Below are 19813 nucleotides of genomic sequence, written 5' to 3'. Positions count from 1 at the left end.
GCTCCCCCTGCTTGTGCTTTCTCTCTCTCTGTGTCAAATAAATAAATAAAATCTTAAAAAAAAAAGATTTTTTTCAAGAAAAATCTTTTATCAACTACTATTTTAAATTAAGGATATATGTGGAACCCTTCAGTAGTGTTCAGCTTTTTCTCAAAAAGAAGTTAACTCTTGTTTTCATCTCGTTCAAGAATAAATTCCTGTAGCAAAATGGAACTGAGACCAGTTGCATTTTCCTCTGCCTATATTTTTAAATAGAGAAAGCGTAAGTACAAATACAACACATGTAGTTTTCTTCTTTAACTTGTTGATGTAATGGAGTATGTTGAGTTTTGAAAGTTGAACCATACCTGGAATAAAACAGACTTGGTGTAAAATTCTTATTGTACATTGTTGAATTTGATTTGGTAATAGTTTGCTGAGGTAACATGAGAGATTTAGTCTGTAGTTTTCTTCTAAAGCTTTTGTTTAGTTTTGATGTTAGGGTAATGCTGGCCTCTTAGAATGAGTTAGGAAGTATTTCCTTTGCTTCTATCTTCTGAAAGATATACTAGAGAATTGACATAACTTCTTCCTTAATGGCTTGGTAGGATTCATGAGTAAACCCACCTCAGGCCTTGTGCTATTTTCAAGTTTAGTAATTATTGATCAATTTCTTTAATAGATATATGTCTTAAGATTGGCTCTTTCTTCTTATAAGAGTATTGACAGATTTCTTAAGATTGGCTCTTTCTTCTTATAAGAGTATTGACAGATTATGTTTTCCTTATATTTTTATTTTTATATTATTTTATTATCTTTTAAAACAAGTTTTAATCTAAATTCTAATTAGTTAACATATAGTGTAATATTCCTTTCAGAAGTAGAATTTAGTGATTCACCACTTACATATAACACCCAGCACTCATTACAACAATGCCCTCAATACCCATCACCCATTTAATCCATCCCCCTGCCCAACTACCCTTCATCAACCCTCAGTTTGTTCTCTATCATTAAGAGTCTCTTTTATGGTTTGCTTCCCTCTATCTTTTTGTTCTTCCTCTATGTTCATCTGTTTTGTTTCTTAAATTCCACATACAAGTGAAATCATAATACTTGTCTTTCTCTGACTTATTTTGCTTAGCATAATACCTTTTAGTTCCACCCACGTCATTGCAAATGGCAAAATTTCATTCTTTTTGATGGCTGAGTAATATTCCAGTGTGTGTGTGTGTGTGTGTGTGTGTGTGTGTGTCTGTGTCTGTGTCTGTGTCTGTGTGTGTGTATTACCACCTGTTCTTTATCCATTCATCTGTCAATGGACATTTGGGCTCTTTCCATATTTTGGCTATTGTGGACATTGCTGCTATAAAAATTGGGGTGCATGTGACCCCTTGAATTGCAACATTTATATCCTTTGGATAAATACTTAGTAGTGCAATTTTTGCATTGTATGGTACTCTATTTTCAACTTTTTGAGGATTCTCCATACTGTTTCCCAGAGTGGCTGCACCAGTTTGCATTCCCACCAAGAATATAAGAGGGTTCCCCTTTCTCTGCACCCTGGACAATATCTATTATTTCCTGTGTTGCTAACTTTAGCTACTCTGACAGGTGTCAGGTAGTAGCTCATTGTGGTTTTGATTTATATCTCCTTTATGATGAGTGATGCTAAACATCTTCTCATGTGTCTGTTGACCATCTGGATGTCTTATTTGGAAAAAAAAATGTCTATTCATGTCTTCTGCCTATTTTCTTAAAGATTTATTTATTTGAGACAGAGAGAGAGTGGAGGGGGAGGGACTGAGGGAAAGGGAGACAGACTCTTAAGCAGGCTTCATGCTGAGTGCAGAGCCCAACATGTGGCTCGATCTCATGACCCTGAGATCACAACCTGAGCCGCAGCCAAGAGTTGGACACTTAACCGACTGCACCACCCAGGCACACCATCTTCTGGGGTGCATTTCTTAACTGCATTATTTGTTTTTTGGATGTTGAGTTTGATAAGTTCTTTTTTAGAAAGATTTTATTTAGTTATTTAAGAGACTGAGTTTCAAAATATCCCTTCCATTTCTATTTTTTGGAACAGTTTAAGAAGAATAGGTATTAACTCTTCTTTAAATGTCTGGTAGAATTCCCTGGGAAGCCATCTGACTCTGGACTTTTGTTTGTTGGGAGATTTTAATGACTGATTCAATTTTTTTTGCTGGATATGGATCTGTTCACGTTTTTTATTTCTTCCTGTTTCAGTTTTGGTGGTATGAGTTTCTACGAATTTATCTGTTTCTTCCAGATTGCCTAATTTGTTGGCATTTAATTTTTCATAATATTCTCTCATAATTGATTGTATTTCTGTCATGTTGGTTGTGATTGCTTCTCTCTCATTCATGATTTTATTTGGGTCCTTTCTCTTTTCTTTTGGATAAGTTTGGCTGGGGGTTGATCAATCTTATTAATTCTTTTAAAGAACCAGTTCCTAATTTCATTGATCTGTTCTACTGTTTTTGGTTGTTTCTATATCATTTACTTCTGATCTAATCTGTATTATTTTCCTTTTCTGTTGCATGTAAGCTTCATTTGCTGTTGTTTCTGTAGTTCCTTGAGGTGTAGGTTAGGTCATGAATTTGAGATTTTTCTTACATCTTGAGGTAGGCTCGTATTGCTATATACTTCCCTCTTATGACCACTTTTGCTGCATCCCAAAGGTTTTAGACTACCATGTATTCATTTTTATATGTTTCCATGTATTTTTTTAATTTCTTCTTTAATTTTCTGGTTAACCCATTCACTCCTTAGTAGGATGTTACTTTACTTCCATTTATTCATGCTCTTTCCAATTTTTTTCTTGTGGTGTACTTCAAGTTTCATAGTGCTGTGGTTAGAAAATATGTATGGTATGACCTCAGTATTTTTGTATTTGTTGAGGACTGATTTGTGACCCAGTATGTGATCTATTCTGGAGAAGCTTCCATGTGCTCTCAAAAAGAATATGTATTCCGCTGCTTTGGATGAAATGTTCTCAAAATATCTGTTAGTCCAACTGGTCCAATGTGCATTCAAAGCCATTGTTTCCTTGTTGATTTTATGCTTAGATAATCTGTCCATTGCTGTAAGTGGGGTATTAAAGTACCTTAATATTATTGTATCATTATCAAGTTTATTTACTTTTGTTACTAATTGGTTTATATATTTCAGTGCTCTCAATTTGGGGGTATAAGTGTTTACAATTATTAGATCTTTTTGTTAGATAGATCCCTTTATTATGATACAGTGCCCTTCTTCATGTCTTGTTACAGTCTTTGGTTTAAAATCTAGTTTGTCTGATGTAAGTATGACTACTCCAGCTTTCTTTTGGTGTCCATTTGCATGATAGATGGTTCTCCATCCCCTCACTTTCCATCACCAGGTGTCTGGATCCGGAATGAGTCTCTTGCAGGCAGCATATAGATGGGTCTTGGTTTTTTCATCCATTCTAACACCCTATGTCTTCTGATTGGAGCTTTTAGTCCATTTACATTCAGAATAATTATTGATAGATATGAATTTAGTGCCATTGTGTTACCTGTAAAGTCATTTTTGGAGATTTTCTCTGTTCCTTTCTAGCCTTTCTCACTTTTGGTCTTTCTTTCCCACTCAAAGAGTCCCTTACAATGTTTCTTGCAGGGCTGATTTAGTGGTCATGAGCTCCTTTGTTTTTTTTGGTCTGGGAAACTCTATCTCTCCTTCTATTCTGAGTGACAGCTTTGCTGGATAAAGTATTCCTGGCTGCATATTTTTCTCACTGAGCACGTTGTATATATCATGCTACTTTTTCCTGACTGGTCATGTTTATGTTGACAGGTCTGCTGCGAACCTTATCTGTATTCTCTTGAAAATTAGGGATTTCCTTTCCCCTTCTGCTTTTAGGATTTTCCCCCTTATCTCTATATTTTGTGAATTTTACTGTTATGTCTTGGTGTTGGCCTGCTTTTGTTGATTTTGGTAGTTCTCTATGCCTTCTGGATGTGGATATCTGTTTCCTTCTGCAGATTAGGGAAGTTTTCAGCTGTAATTTGCTCGAATAATCCTTCTGGCCCTTTCCCCCTCTCTTCTTCTGGAATTCCTATGATACGAATGTATTTACACTTTATGAGGTCACTGCATTCTGGAAGTCCACATTCATGATCCAATATTTTTCTTTCCCTCTTCTTTTTAGCTTCATTGTTTCCCATAATTTTGTTTTCTATATCACTTATTAGTTCTTTTTACATCCTTGTGGTAAGTACATCCAGTCAGTTTTGTTTCTTGGTTACAGCGTTTTTTATTTCAGTCTGACTAGTTTTTAGGTCTTTTATCTCTGTGGTCAGGGACTCCCTGGTGTCTTCTATGCTTTTCTCACAGCCAGCTAGTATTCTTATGATTGTTGCTTTAAGTTCTGGATCAAGCATATTACTTATATCTGTTTTGATTAGATCCCCAGCCATGACCTATTATTTTTCTATCTTTTGGGATGAATTCCTGCATTGTGGCATTTTGTTTAGTTTTCTGTTTTCTTCTCTGTGTTAGGAAAGCCTGTTATGTTTCCTGCTCCTGAGGGTAATGGCTATATTAAGGAGGGCCTGGGGCTTCAGGAAGTGTTTCTGGTGTATGCTGTGTGCACTCTGCTGCTGTGTTTTGGCTGCTCTTTCCCTTAGGTCAGTCCTCTGCAGATTTTCTCCTTGCCTGAAGTGGGGAGTATTCAGACCTTGGCCAGTGTGTGTTGGGTTTTAACTAGGTGTGCTCGGGAATGCTTATTAAAAGAGGCCAGATCCAATTTCCACTACACCTGAAGCTTTGCAGCACTCTATGGTCAGTAGTCTTGGTGTGTGCTGGGTATTTTCCTGGTCTGGGGGAGGGGCCTCCTGCTCTGGTTCTCAGCCACACTTACCCTAGTAAACAGAGTGCAGGTGGGTGAGGCTTGGTGTAAATGGCTGAAGGCTCCATTGTTGGTGCTGTTCTGCTCACTGAAGTAGATCTGTGTTGGTGGGTAGGGGAAAAATGGCACATGCCCTCTCCCTTATCCCTGGAGTGGGGAGGTCGTGCCCACCACTGTCCACGAAGACCTGAGGATGAATGAAAAATCTCCCCTAATGTGTCCCAGCCATCCCTCAGATCCCTGCCTTCATCCTGTCTGGGTCCAGGCCATCTGCCCACCTAGCAGGGCAGTGCACCTGTTTTTTATCTCAGGCAGGCCTGCTGAGCTTCAAAACTCCAAACTTTAGGTACTGGCATGTACCCACACTGGTCCTCTGGGAAAGTGTCTCACAGTGCTGGGACTGATGCAAGTTTGTCACAGAAGGGCAATCACACTAGTGCACAGGAGCTGGGAGTGTAGAGTAAAGCACAGCAAAAAGCAGTTGTCCAGGTTACCTGCCCTCAACAGGTGTCTCTGCACCTATGCTAAGGAATGGGGCACCTCAATGGTGCCTGCTGGGTTTTTTTGGTCCCCTGAGAAGCAATGTCACCTATCCCAGATGCACTCCAACAACAGGGAAATATCTCTCCCAGTGCATCCCAGGGGATCTTGAGATAGATAGATAGATGATAGATAGATAGATAGATAGATAGATAGATAGATAGATAGATGATAGATAGATAGATGATAGATAGATAGATAGATAGATAGATAGATAGATAGATAGATAGATAAATAGTGCAATCTACATCTGGGCATCTCTCCTCCTCCACAGGAGCACTGCTGTACTTGCCAAGCTCCACACCCACCATGGTGCAGACTTCTAAAACTCCAGTTTTGGAGCTCTGGTGATTGTAAAAACTCATGATAATCAGCCCCTTTTGTTTTTCCAGTCAATGGTTTGGGACAAATGTTTTTCGTGTGATCCCCTGTGCGGTTTCTCTCTCTCTCTCTCTCTCTCTCTTTTTCTCTCTCCTCTCTCTGTGATTAGTGCTCGCTCCCCTCTGAAACACCCACCATTCTTTTCTCTTCCAGATTACATCTCTGCACCTCCTACCTTCCACTATGTGGCCTCTTCTCTCCCTCTGGTTGTGCATTTGTTCCCTCAGGCCTCAAATTGATTTCCTGGGTGTTCAGAATGATTTGATATTTATCTAGCTGTGTTCAAGGGACGAGGCAAGCATAGGGTCCTCCTACTACTCCACCATCTTAACCTCCTTTGGCTGATTGTGTTTTTTAAAGAATTGGTCCGTTTCATAAAGGTTATAAAATTGTGGGCATAGAGCTGTTCATAATATTCTATTACTATCCTTTAATATCCATGAGATCCATAGTGATGTCCCTCTTTCATTTATTAGATTCATTTATTAAATGTTTCATATATTAGCAACATTTGTGTTTTCTCTATTTTTTTCACAGTTTGCATGGTTAGAGTCTTACTGGTTTTATTGAGCTTTTCAAATAATCAACTTTTGGCTTTGTTGGTTTTTTTCTATTGATTTCCTGTTTTCAGTTTCATTAATTTTGACTTCACTTATTATTTCTTATGTTCTGTTTATTTTGGATTTAATTTGCTCTTCTTTTTCTAGTCATAAGATGGAAGCTTAGATTTCTGATTTCAGATATTTACTGTTTTAAAATATACGCATTCAGCGCTCTACATTTCCCTTTCAATACTGCATTCAATGCATCCCACAACTTTTGATAAGTTGTATTTTCATTTTCATTTAGTTTGAAATATTTAAAAAATATTTTTAAATTTTCTTAGAGAGTTTTTTGTTGAGACATGCATTTTCTGGAAGTGTGCTGTTATTCTTCAGGTATTTGGGATTTTCTAGCTATTTTTGTTATCGATTTCTACTTTAAATCAATTATGGTCTGAGAACTGACATTGTACAATTTCTCTTATTTTAAATTTGTTGGGATGCATTTTATGGTCCTGAATGTGGTCTATCTTGGTGAATGTTACCTGTTAGCTTGAGAAAAAAATGCATATTTTGCTATTGTTGTCGTTTTTGTTTTAAGCAGTCTATATATACCAATTATATCCAGTTGATTGATGATACTGTTGAGCTTTACAATGTCCTTACTGATTTTCTGCCTGCTGGATCTGTTGAAGTCTAAGACTATAATAGCGGATGCATTTATTTCTCCTTGCAGTTCTGTCAGTTTTTGCCTTACATATTTTGATGCTCTGTTGTTTGGAGCATACTCATTAAGGATTGTTGTGTCCTCTTGGATAATTGACTATTATTAAGTAATGGCTCTCTTTAACCCTAATAACTTTCCTTGCTCTGATGTCTGCTCTATCTGAAGTTAATATAGCTAATCCAGTTTTCTTTTGATTAGTGTTAGTATGGTATATCTTTCTCCATTCATTTACTTTTAATCTACATGTGTCTTTATATTTAAAGTGGCTTGCTTGTAGACAGCATATATTTGGACCTTGTTTTTTGATCCATTCTGATAATCTCCATTTTTTATTGGTATATTTTAGACCATTGACATTAAAAATTATAATTTATATAGTTGGATTAATATCTACCATATTTGTTACTCTTTTCTGTTTGTTGTCCTCGTTATTTGTTCCTATTTTTGTCTTCTACTCTTACTCTGCCCTTTCTGATTTTAAATGAGCATTTTATATCATTCTATTTTCTCTTATTTCTTAGCATATTAATTACACTTGTTCTTTTTTTAAAACTGTTTTTTTAGTGGTTGCCCTGATGTATACAATATTTAAAATGAACCCAAATCTACTTTCAAATAATATTACACTACTTCCCAATTAGAGCAACTACCTTATAATAGCAAAATATTTCTAATTCCTCCTTCTTGTACCTTGTATCATTGCTATCATTCAATTTCACCAGTATATAAGCTACAATCTTTGAATACATTATTATTTTGAACAATCTGTCATCTGTTAGATAAATTAAGAATAAAAAAGTTAAGGTTTTTATTTTACCTTCACTTATTCTTTCTCTAATTCTCATGCTTTATGTGGACTGAATTTCTGACCTATTTCTTTTTCCTTCTCTCTGAATAACGTATTTTGATTTTTTTTGCAAGGCATTTCTACTGGTAACAAATTCTCTCTCTCTCTCTTTTTTGGTCTGAGAAAGTCTATTTCCTCTTAACTTTTGAAGGATAATTTCACAGAATACAGAATTCTAGGTTGTTTTTTTTCTCTCTCTCAACACAGTCTCTTGATTGCATGGTTTCTGAGAAGTCAAATTTAACTCCTAATCTTTGCTCTTCCATAGGGAAGGTGTTTTAAAATCTGACTTCTATGAAGATTTTTTCTTTATCTTTAATTTTCTGCTGTTTGAATATGATATGGCTAGGCAGAGTTAAATGTAGTTGTAATATTGATGTCTTGTGCTTCCCTATAACTATGGGATAGGATATGAAGATGAGGGCTTAAGAATTGTCTCAATGATTTAGTTAGAATGCAGCCTTAAGCTGATGGCAAAAGGGGGGGATAATGGGATGAATGAGTCATCTTAATAGCCTGTGGTTCTCAAGAAATTCTCATTCATGAAGACAGATAGCAGTTCTGTGAGTAACAACAATGGTAGGGGCCAGAGTACTACATGACCTTTTATATCAGTCAGAGAGAAAGGATCATGAGGCATGGCATTTTATAGGTATTAACTGTGTTTATGACTGGTTGAGAGCAGCAAGTTCATTTATTTATTAATTAAAAATATTTATCGATCACATTTGTTAGGTTTTGTTCTAGGCACAGAAATGCAATAATGAACAAAACAAAATGATACCTCTGTTATAGTTGAGGCAGAAAGATGATCAACAAGTAAACAAATAAATTGCAAGTCATATGAAGTAAGTGTTATGAGGAAAAATAAAGCAGAGAAAACAAAATGAAAATGACTTTGGGATGTTCTTTCAATTACAATTGTTGGGAAAGGCTTTTCTGATAAGGTGGCATTTGAGCCTGAATAGAATGAGTGAGCATGCAACCTACATATTGGGCAGGAATTTTTGGGCAGAGAGAGCAGAAGGTGCAAAGGTTCTGAAGCTAACATTTTAAGGCCTAGTCTGGTGAGAGAAGGATAAAACTTTTGTATCCATTGGTATTTGTTTGGGGCATGGCAGATCCAGAAGTAGATTGTCCCTGGCAATACTTACCAATACATCTATGAAATGTGAAATAACACAGTGATTGGGTTTGAATAAAACACCTCTCTTCATTTAGTAACTATATTTAGTCAATTGTTCTGGGAAATTTGATTGGCAAATTACATGAAAGACAAATTTTACTTTATAAATCTTCTTTCTTACACATTGCTCTTTTTACCATCTCAGAGTCTAAGCTTATAACTGAAGCATCCAATCTCCTCCTCTTACTTTGAAAGATCTTTTATAGTTTATGCTCTTTTTGCATTATATTTTACATAATTAAGTTTTCATTAAAAAAGCTTAACATTGGGAAAAGCTCCAAGTCAAAAAGAATTCTTCAATTTGACATTCATGGTAGGAATTATATATTATTATTAATGGTTTAAATATGCATTTATATATGTTTCATATATATTTTATATATTTGTGTTATATATACAATTTTAATTCTAGTATAGTTAATATACAATGTTATATCAGTTTCAGGTATACAATAATCAATTACAATTAATTACTGTAGTAATTGAACAATTCTATGCATTACTCAGTGCTCATCAAGATAAGTGTACCCTTAATCCCCTTCACTTATTTCGCCCATCTCCTCTGGTAACCATCAATTTGTTCTCTATAGTTAAGAGTCTGGTTTTTGGTTTGTCTCTTTTTTTCTTGTTTGTTTATTTCCTAAATCCCACATATGATTGAAATTATATGGTATTTTTCTTTCTCTGAGTGGCTTGTTTCAATTAGCATTTTACCCTCTACATCCATTCATGTTGTCACAAATGGCAAGATTTCATTCTTTTTATGGCTGAGTAATATTCCATTGTCTCTATATAATACATCTTCTTTATCCATTCATCTATCAATGGACCCTTAAGATGCTTCCATAAGTTGTCTATTGTAAATAAATAATACTGCAATAGACATAAGGGTTATCACCTATTCTTTTCAAATTAGTGTTCTCATATTCTTTGGGTAAATGCCCAGTAGTGGAATTACTGGATCATATGGTAATTCTATTTTTAAGTTTTTGATGAACCTCTAAACTGTTTTCCACAGTAGCTGTACCAGTTTGCACTCCCACCAACATTGCAAGAGGGTTCCTTTTTCTCCACATCTTTGTCAACACTCGTTTCTTGTGTTTTTGATTTTAGCCATTCTCACAGGTAGGGAGTGATACCTCATTGTGGTTTTGATTTGCATTTCCCTGATGATGCATGATATTGATCATCTTTTTATGCATCTGTTGGCCATCTGGATGTCTTCTTTTGAAAAATATCAATTCATGTTTTCTGCCCATTTTTTAAATTGGGTTATTTGTTTGTTTGTTTGTTTGTTTTGGTGTTGAATTATATAAGTTCTTTATATATTTCGGATACTAACCCTTTATCAGATATGCAATTTGCACATATTTTCTCCCATTTAGTAGGTTGTCTTTTAGTTTTTTTATTGTTTCCTTTGCTGTGTGTAATGTTTTTATTTTGATGTAGTCCTAATAGTTTATTTTTGCTTTTGTTTCCTTGCCTGAGGAAACATATCTACAAAGATGTTTCTACAGCTGATGTCAGAGAAATTACTACCTGAGCTGTCTTCTAGGATTTTTATAGTTTCAAGTCTCCCATTTAAGTCCTTAATCTATTTTGAGTTTATTTTTGTATATGGTGAAAGAAAGTGGTCCAGTTTCATTCTTTTGCATGTAGCCATCCGGTTCTCCCAACATCATTTGTTGAAGAGGCGTTTTCCCATTGCATATCCTTGTCTCCTTTGTCTAAGATTAATTAACCATATAATCACAGGTTTATTTCTGGGTTCTCTAGTCTGTTCCATTGATCTGTGTGTCTATTTTTGTGTTAGTACAATACATTTTTGATTAGTACAGCTTTTTAGTATATCTTGAAATGTGGGATTGTGATACCTTCAGCTTTATTTTTCTTATTCAAGATTGCTTTGGCTCTTTGGGGTCTTTTGTGGTTCCATACAAATTTTAGGATTATTTGTTCTAGTTCTGTGAAAAATGCTGTTGGTATTTTGATAGAGATTGCATTAAATCTGTACATTGCTTTGGGTAGTATTGACATTTTAATAATAGAAAATATTTTAAAATAAAAGCAATAAGTGGTATGTTTTTATTTTTTATTTTTATTTTTTTAAGTTTTTATTTAAATTCCAGTTAGTTAACATACAGTGTATTATTAATTTCAGGTGTAGAATTTAGTGAGTTACCACTTACATACAATACCCAGTGCTCATCACAACAAGTGCCTTCCTTAAGAGGGATGTTTTTAATCATAAGTAATTGGTTTCAAATCATGAAAGCATTCCAAAAATATTTTTTCACCTCAAACATGAAAATAATATGCTATTTTGTTCTTCAATTCTTTTATAACAAGTTTACCCATGTAAAACTGGTTTTCATATGAAGCTTATGTTGTAGATCAGAAGAAATATTTATAGAAGCTGTACTGAACTATTAAAGACTATTAGAAGGCATCTAGATGCCACTTAAAATTTAAAGAGTTAATTATAGTTTTGCAAGAACTTTTACTGTTACTTTAAAATGCTTTCTGAGAAAGTTCTTTCAGTTATTAAAAAAAAATCTTTGAGCACCCACTATGTACCTGGCACCATGCTGTAGGCTTTATATGTTTGTTCATTTGGATTCATGAGGATTCAGATGTATTTTACTAACCTCTAAGTTTGTGTGACAAAGTAATGTAGAATGCAAATATATTTTTCTGACCTTTAACTTAGCAAACTTAACTTGTAAATATTAAAGATAATATAAATGTCCTGGTTCATTCTTTGTCATCTCAGCTTTCTGAGATAATGCTTAGTTTCACTTAGTGAATGAGAGGTCCCTAAGTTTCAGTTTACCAAATCTAATGATTAGAATGGCAATAGTTTTGTAATGAAAACAACTCTGATGTGATAGTAAGTGTGCAGACCAGGTGCTATTAAGTAGGGTGCTTAGCATTGCTATTCCTAAAGTTAAATTTCTTTATTCAAATTCTCTTTGATAAAATGAAAATACCATTAACAGGATCTTGAATTTTTTTAATAGGCTTATAATAAGAAGCTGTATTTGTATTATATTATTGATTTCCTCATTATTTACTGTTTAATTAGTATAATATTGTCCAGTGATTCTTAAAATGTGTTTCTACAATTGAATTGCTAGTTAAGCCTTAATCTGAAAATCAAGTTTGCTCCCCCTTTAATTTTGATAACTCAGAAACTTCTTTTTTGATTTCATAACAAATGAAGAATTTGTTACTTAAAAATAAAAGAATAAATAGCTGAAAACCTCAGCCTGCTATCATTGGAATAAAACAGGATAGGGATCACTGATGCTCCTTAAAGAAAGAAACTCAAAAAAGATATTTTGGAAATTAATAAGTGTAATAGGATTAAATAAATATTATCAAAGGTGAAATTTAGCTTTTGAAATAGGAAAGGACTCTACATGTTAACTCTACATGGGAATATTATTTTATTGCTCTAAAATTACTAAATTTCAAACTCTTATGTGTCAATGAATTATGAATGTTATGTTTAAAATGTAAGTTTGCTCTGGGCTTTCTTTCATGAAGAATGGTTTGTGTACTCTAACCATTTGTAAAGTTGAATTCTGTTATAGTAAAGCTTATTTTTTAAAGCACATATTTGATTATACTACAGGTCAAATCTCACCTTTAGAAACATAACCAATACATAGCTTAATGCTGAATAAATAGTATGCACTTAACACATGCAAAATACTGTACTAAGCACTTATGTTTGGGGGTTTTATCATATATAAGTTTCTCTTTTAAACATAAGGGTCTAAAATTTTAAAATTACTAATTATTCTTTACCAGAATGTACCCTTCTTTTACAGACAACAAAACTCAGTGATCTAAAAAGTTTTAAATTTTTCCTGGGAACTGAAAACAGGGGAAATAACCCAGATCTGTCAGTAAGTAGAGCATTAAGCAAGGAAACTTACAAGGGGTACTACAACAGTGCTTCAATAGGGAATTAATATTCCAAATTAACACTTCAACAAATTCACATGTAAAATGAAAAAAAAGAGAGATCCATGATGTTAACAAAAATTTTATTACCTATTCTCCCATCACAATGAGATATAAAATTGCAAACATAATTGCACTGTAACATTATTATTTCTCTTCTTGCAAAAATTAGAGTTTTAGTGACTCCTTACAAATCTAATTCAAATGAACACTGAATTTTAATTTCATGAAAAAAGTAAACAAACAAAAAAACTACACAAATGTTTAATGCAGCTGGTAGCTTAAGATTGAATGAAATGTTCTTGAATTGTCATTATACTTGTTAAAAAAAATCTATAAATTCCGGCATAGCTTTTTAGTAACCCTCCTCCACTAGGATACTTTAATAATGTGTGAGGAATGAATTGTGCCATCTTTGTCATCCATATATGTCCCAATTCAGAATACAATGACTCAAGCATTTGAGGGAAGCCCTTGTTTGCATGAATGGATTAAAGACTCATTTATTTAATTGTTCTTTAGTGAATAAATTCCAAATACTGTTAACTTACATACAGTGTTTCTTAACATGGGATCAATGCACAACCATTACATCTAAGGAGTATTAAATTGAGGGTAAGGTTCTCCTTCCTACTCCCACCTCCGGTATTTGGAAGAAGAAGGTTATGCAAATAAAATTGTGAGAGAAAGGTGTTTTTTTTTACTGTTAGAAAAAGCTTAATGGTGTTTTAGACGTGATATTACACCTCAGAAAATGGGCAATGCATCTTTAAAAGCTAAACTATATCTTCTTTACTTTTATCAAATTCTCTATAAATCTTTCATGACAGTTTATTTAACAAAGTGTCATTGAAACTGTATAGGTGATTGATGTGACCCATGTAAGATCAACATGAAATGTTTGTAAATGTCAGCAAAATGTGACCATCTAAAAGCATATAAGAATGGAGTTTCCGTTAAAGTGAAAAACAAACAGAAAAATGTTTATCTTATTCTTTGCTTTTTGGTATGCAATTACAAATTCATAGAAGAAATATTCCATTTGATTTTCCTTGGAGTTCATGTCATCAGAGGTCTAATTTACTTTTGACATTCACCCTTTCAAAACCTTGGTCTCTTATTCACTGGATACATTTCCTCTATCGTCTATGGAAAAATAACACAGAGTCAAAATTTCTTAGAAAAATGGCAATAAGTTTGTAAAGTATGGGCAGAACCTTGACCAAAAACTTTCTGTAGAAATTACAGGAGGCTATCAACTTGGAATTGCCACCGAAGAGTTCCTGTTTATTCACATAGAGAAAAAGCATTGTCGGTTTTCCATTTAATTGAATAAAATACTGTTATAAAAACAAATATAAGATAGAGAATAAAAGAGAAGAAAGAAATAACAGATTAAACTACAAATATATAAGGAAAGTACACCAGTAGCTCACTCTAAATGGAATAGTTTCTTTTTTTTCTTTTAAATTCCACTATAGTTAAAATACAGTGTTATTTTAGTTTCAGGTATACAATACAATGTTTCAAGAATTTCATACTCAACCAGTGCTCATCATGACAAGTACACTCCTTAATCCCCATCACCTATTTTACCCATCCCCCCACCCACCTCCCCTCTGTTAACCATTAGCTTCTTCTCTACACTTAAGAGTCTGTTTCCTGGTTTGACTCTTTTTCCCCTCTGTTCATTTTTTTGTTTGTTTCTTAAATTCTACATATAAGTGAAAGCATAGGATATTTGTCTTTCTCTGACTGACTTATTTCACTTAACATTATACTACTGTCTAGCTCCATCCATGTCTGCAAATGGCAAGATTTGATTCTTTTATTTATGGCTGAATTATATTAAATTGTGTAGGGGTGCCTGGGTGGTTGGGTTGGTTAAGCACCCAACTCTTAATTTCTGCTCAGGTCATAATCTCAGTTTCATGAGATCGAGCCCCATGTTGGGCTCCATGCTCAATGGGGAGTCTGCATGAGATTCTCTCTCTCCATCTTCCTCTGCTTCTCCCCCCAAACTCATTCTATCTAAAATAAATAAATCTTTAAAAAATATGTATATATACCACATCTTCTTTATCCATTCATCAGTCGATGGACACGTAGACTACTTCCATAATTTCACTACTGTAAATAATGCCTCTATAAACATAGGGGTGCATGTATATCTGTGAATTAAAGTTTTTATATTTTTTGGGGTAAATACACAGTAGTGTGATTACTAGATCATAGGTAGTTCTATTTTTAACTTTTTGAGGAACCTCTATACAGTTTTCCACAGTGAATACACCAGTTTGCATTCTAACCAATAGTGCGCAAGTGTTCCTTTTTCTTTACATCCTCACCAACAGTTGTGGTTTCTTGTGTTGTTGATGTTAGCCATTCTGACAGGTGTGAGGTGATATGTCATTGTAGTTTTGATTTTCATTTTTCTGATTATGAGAGATATTAAGCATCCTTTTATGTGCTTGTTTAGGTGTCTTCTTTGGAGAAATGTCTGTTCATGTCTTCTGCTCATTTTTAAATTGAACTCCTTTTTTTGTGGTGTCTTTGGTTTTAGAATCAGGGTGATACTTGCCTCATAGAATGAATTTGGAAGTTTTCTTTCCTTTTCTATTTCTTTGGAATAGTTTGGGAAGTATAGGTATTAACTCTTCTTTAAATATTTGGTATAATTCACCTGTGAAACCATCTGGTCCTGGAATTTTGTTTGTGGGGAGTTTTTTGATTATTGACTCAATTTCTTTGCTGGTTATTGGTCTGTTCAGATTTTCTATTTTTTCCTGTTTCAGTTTTGGTAATTTATATGTTCCCTGGAATTTATCCATTTCTTCTTGTTTGTCCAATTTGTTGGCATACAGTTTTTCATAATATTCTCTTATACTTGTTTGTATTTCGGTGGTGTTGTCATTTCTCCTCTCTCATTTGTGATTTTATTTGGTTCCTTTCTCTCGCTCTCTCTCTCTCTCTTTTTTTTTTTTTTTTGATGACTTTGGTTAGAGGTTTATCTATTTTGTAGATCCTGTCAAAGAACCAGCTCCTGGTTTCATTGATTTGTTCTGTCTTTGTTGTTGTTGTTGTTGTTTGTTTTCTGCTCTCGATGTCATTTATTTCTGTTCTAATCTTTATTATTTCCTTCCTCCTACTGGCTTTAGGCTTCATTTGTTTTTCCTTTCCTAGTTCTTTTTAGGTGTAAGGTCAGGTTGTTTTATTTGAGATTTTTCTTGCTTCTTAAGAGAGGCCTGTGCTGCTATATACTTCCTTCTTAGGACCATGTTTGCTGCATCCCAAAGGTATTGGAATGTTGTGTTTTCATTTTCGTTTGTTCCCATGTATTTTTAAAATTTCTTCTCTGATTTCATGTTTGATCCATTCGTTGTCTAGTGTATTTGTGGTATTCCCCAACTTTTTCTTGTGGTTGACTTCACGTTTCATAGTGTTTTGGTCAAAAATATGCATAGTATGATCTTAGTCTTTTTGTACTTGTTGAGGCCCAATTTGTCACCTAGTATGTGATATATTCTGTAAAATGTTCCATGTGCACTTGTGAAGAATGTGTATTCTGCTGTTTAGGATGGAATGACCTGCATATATCTGTTAAATCCATCTGGTCCAATGTGTCATTCAAAGCCACTGTTTCTTGTTTATTTTCTGTTTAGATGTTCTGCTCAGCAATGCAAGTGGGGTGTTAAAGCCCCTAATATTGTTGTATTAGTATTGATTCATTCCTTTATGCTTGTTATTAAGTGTTTTATGTATTTGAGCACTCACATTTTGGATGCATAAATATTTAAAATTGTCATATCTTCTTGTTGGATTGTCTCCTCTATTAATATATAGTGTCTTTGTCTCTTGTTACAGACTTTGTTTTAAAGACTATTATGTGTGATATAAGTATTGCTACTGTGGCTTTCTTTTGACATCCATTTGCATGATAAATATTTCTCCATCCCCTCACTTTCAATCTGCAGGTATCTTTAGGTCTAAAATGAGTCTCTTGCAGGCGGAATATAGATGAGTCTTATTTTTTTATCCAATCTGTCACCATATTTCTTTTGATTGAAGCTTTTAGTCCATTTACATTCAAAGTAATTTTTTAAAGATTTTATTTTTTACTTATTTGAGAGAGAGAGAGACAACAGGGGAAGGAGCAGATGGAGAGGGATAAGCAGACTCCATACTGAGCACAGAGCCCAACATGGGGCTCGATCTCACAACCCTGAGATCATGACCTGACCTGAAATCATGAGTTGATAGCTTAACTGACTGAGCCACCCACGTACTCCCAAAATAATTCTTGATGGATGTGTATTTATTGCCACTTTGTTATTTGACTTGTTGTTGTTTTTATAGTTTTTCTGTATTCCTTCCTTTTCTCTTTCATGGTTTGCTGGGGTTTTTTAGTGATATATTTTGGTTTCTTACTCTATTTTTTTTGTACCTATTACTGCTTTTGTTTAGAACAATAAACACCTTTATTACATGATAAAAGATAGGAAGTAGGAAGATTTATTCGCCTTTCTGAGCTTTTCCTTTCCTCAGATGGAAGTCTACCTCCTTGCCGTCTAGCACATAGCCATCAGCTTGGCCACACTGGCCTGTTTTTGAAGTGACGCATGCAAGAAGCTTGCCCTGCTGGCACTGCTCCTCTGGAAAATTGCTGATTTTGGCATTTTTTTCCTTTCATCATATTTCTTTTGAATTGTTTGAGGTTTTTTTTTTTTTTTTAATCTCTTCCTCCTTGGGCTTCAGCTTATCCCCCTTCTTGTAGCCCAGGGGTGGTGCATAACAGGACTCATACTACTGTGGTTATGGTGCATTGTCAATGAGCATGATACAGTTCTTCACCAGGGTCTTTGTGTGGACTAGTTCCTTGTTGAATGCATTGTAGACAACATCAATAATTCCTGTTTGACAAGTACAACAGTCAGAGCCCCAGAAAAAGTTCCCCACATCCAGCTTCAAAGCATGGTTCTTCTTGTTGACTCCCCAAATGTGGACTGTATGAATATGGCAGGGGCCCATCTTAGTGTTGATAGTGGGGCATCCCTGCTCATACTTCTGCTTTTTGTGGTAGGGCTTTCTCTTGCCCCCAGTATTGTGATGCTTGTGCCAGTTGTCCTGAGAGAGTCCCATCACTTGGCACTAGCTGCAAAAGAAGTATTACTGTTTTTTTAATTTGTGGTTACCTTTCGCCTTACATGTAACATCTTCTGCATATAGCAGTCTATATTAACTGTATGGTTACTTATTTTTGAATTCAATCTTTTCTCTTTTCCCCTCCATGGTTCAGATATTTGGTATCATCTTTTACATCCTTTTACTTTGTACTTACAATTTTTCTTACTCTTGCTTATTGTTTTTTGTTTTCCACTCACAGAGTCCCACTTAACATTTCTTGCAGGGCTGCTTTAATGGTCATGAATTCTTTTAAGTATCTAGGAAACACTTTATCTCTCCTTCTATTCTGAATGATACCCTTGTTGTATAGAGTATTCTTGGCTGCAGATTTTTCTTTTCAGCACTTCAAACACGTCATTCCACTCACTTCTGGCCTGCAAATCTTCTGCTGAAATTTCTGAAATCATTATGGAGTTTCTTTTGCATGTAACTGTCTTCTTCTCTCTTACAATCTTTAAAATGATTTCCATGCCTCCTGAATCTAGATCTGTTTCCCTCCCCAGATTTGGGAAATTTTCAGGTATTGTTTCTTCAAATACATTTTCTGCCCACCTTTCTCTGTCCTCCTTCTGGAATCCCTACAATGCGATTTTTGCTATGCTTGATGGAGGAACCAATTCTCAAAATTTATTCTCATTATGCAGAATTTGTCTTTCACATGCTCAGCTTCATTATTTTCAGTTACTCTATCTTCCATATCATTGATATGTTCCTCTGCTTCCTGTCACATATTTATTCCATCTATTATATTTTTTATTTCATTTATTGAGTTCTTCATCTCTGATATGTTATTTTTTATCTCTTTGTCAAGGGTCTCACTGATGTCCTCCACCCTTTACTGAAGTCCAGTGAGTATCTTTATTTTTTCCATGTTTTCTTATGTTACAATTTAAATTCCAGTTAGTTAACATACAGTGAAATATTAGTTTTAGTGATTAAACCTTCCATAAAACAGCCAGTGCTCATCACAACAAGTGCACCCCTTAATCCGCATCACCTATTTAACCTATCTCTCTTCCCACCTCCCCTTTGGTAACCATCACTTTGCTCTCTGTGCTTGAGTCTGTTTCTTGGATTGCCCCTCTTTCTTTATTTTTCCTTTTTGCTTACTTGTTTTGTTCCTTAAATTCCACATATGAGTGAAATCGTATGGTATTTTGATATGGTATTTGTCTTTCTCTGATTGACTTTTATCACTTAGCATAATACTCTACTTCTATCCATGTCATTGCAAATGGCAAGATTTCATTCTTTTTTATGGCTGGAGTAATATTCCATTGTATATATATGCCATTTCCCCTTTATCCATTCATCATGGGTGCACATTTGGTCTCTTTCTATAATTTGGCTATTGCTGATAATGATGCTATAAACATTAGGGTGCATGTGTCCCTCTGAATCAGTGTTTTTTAACCTTTGTGTAGATACCTGGTAGTGCAATTGCTGGGCCACAGGGTAGTTGTATTTTTTCACTTTTTGAGGAAGTTGCATACTGTTTTCCAGAGTGACTGCAACAGTTTGCATTCCCACTAGCAGTGCAAGAGGGTTTCCCTTTCTCCCC

The 19813-nt window shown here is 34.6% G+C and overlaps 1 protein-coding gene and 1 pseudogene across 1 annotated transcript in view; one reads left to right on the top strand and one right to left on the bottom strand.

The window, feature by feature from the left end:
* Nucleotides 1-19813, top strand: part of DACH2 (dachshund family transcription factor 2) — an 813807-nt gene that overhangs the window by 294868 nt on the left and 499126 nt on the right. The window lies entirely within an intron of this gene.
* On the bottom strand, nucleotides 17581-18207 carry LOC123786229 (small ribosomal subunit protein eS8 pseudogene; annotated as a pseudogene).

This window comes from Ursus americanus, chromosome X, assembly GCF_024610735.1.
Source record: "Ursus americanus isolate L20-20 chromosome X, mUrsAme1.1.p, whole genome shotgun sequence".
NCBI lineage: Eukaryota > Metazoa > Chordata > Mammalia > Carnivora > Ursidae > Ursus > Ursus americanus.
The sequence above is the reverse complement of the archived record's forward strand: the minus strand, read 5'-3'. Positions and strand labels throughout refer to the sequence as shown.